Source organism: Penaeus japonicus, unplaced genomic scaffold (assembly GCF_977035675.1).
Source record: "Penaeus japonicus unplaced genomic scaffold, GWHDUDI00000001_assembly GWHDUDI00000006, whole genome shotgun sequence".
NCBI lineage: Eukaryota > Metazoa > Arthropoda > Malacostraca > Decapoda > Penaeidae > Penaeus > Penaeus japonicus.
The window spans coordinates 20,941,571-20,942,913 of record NW_028234408.1 but is presented as its reverse complement, the minus strand read 5'-3'; positions in this window follow the sequence as shown (position 1 = coordinate 20,942,913).

Genomic DNA, 1,343 nt, shown 5'->3' with positions numbered 1-1,343 from the left:
TAGTTGTTTACATTATTCCTTGCAGTCGACTTCCAGATTGAGAGAGATAGGTGTCCTAAAATTTTTCAAGTGCTTTATGGTATCTCTGCCATAGATGTACGTTCATAAGACTAAATAAATATTTGTGATTTATAAGGCCTAAATTATACTTGAATGAAACCTTTAGAAATTCCTCACGAAGCAGTTTTATACTTGGATAAACCACTGAAATTGAATTTGATAATCTTAACCAAGTGATAATTACAATCTACGTTACTAAATATATAAAGTTGGAACGAAACTTATAACCTGCTCTACATTGAAAAGTTCCTTTATTCATTTGCATGGAAATATTTCGTGCGACTTAATAGAAATAGTAAGCCTCTCAGCTCAAACATATATCTTGATACATTTGGAAACTAAAGACTTGGCCACTTTAGTACGATTTCCTTTTATATATATAAATGGCAGAAATGGAGACTGAATGGTTTCTCCATTTCTTGCGTCACTTTAAATAAGTCCGTATATACGCCGCCTTGGTATTTGAGCTTGCCTTATGGATTATCCAACATTGAAAATATCCACTTTAAAAAAATGCAACAAAGTATCACTTCAAAAACATAAGTCTACCACAAAATGTTACATCCCACACTCCTATAGATTAAAACCACTATTTTTTTTAGTTGGTAGTTATACAGGAAAACAAACAAGCAAATAATATAAACGAACACTACAAACGGCTAATAATGTCATCTCGATTTCTCGCTCATGTTCTAGCTCCCATCCCACCCTCTCTCGCTCTCATCCCTATCTTTCTCGCTCCCATCCCTCTCTCACGAACTCCCTCCCCCCCCCCTCTCTCGAGCTCCTATCTATCTCTCTTACTCTCATCCCTCTCTCTCTCGAGCTCCCCCCCCCCTCTCTCTCGAGCCCTCGCTCCCATCCCTCTCTCGATCTCCCATCCCTCTCTCTCTTGCTCCCATCCCTCTCTCTTTCTCTCGCTCCCATCCCTCTCTCTCTCTCTCTCGCTACCCCCCCTCTCTCTCTCTCGCTACCCCCCCTCTCTCTCTCTCTCGCTACCCCCCCCCTCTCTCTCTCGCTCCCCCTCCCTCTCTCTCTCTCTCTCTCTCTCTCTCTCTCTCTCTCTCTCTCTCTCTCTCTATCGCTCTCTCTTACTCTCTCTCTTCTCTCTTCTCTCGCATCTCTCTCTTCTTGCATTTCTCTCTCTCTTTCTTCTTCTCCCCCCCTCCCATCTTCACTTCAATTCTTTTCCCATCTCAGCTCTCTTCACACACCATAACCAACCCACACACACAATCACCCTTGCAAACACGCGCGTACAAAAATACATACGTACGCATATA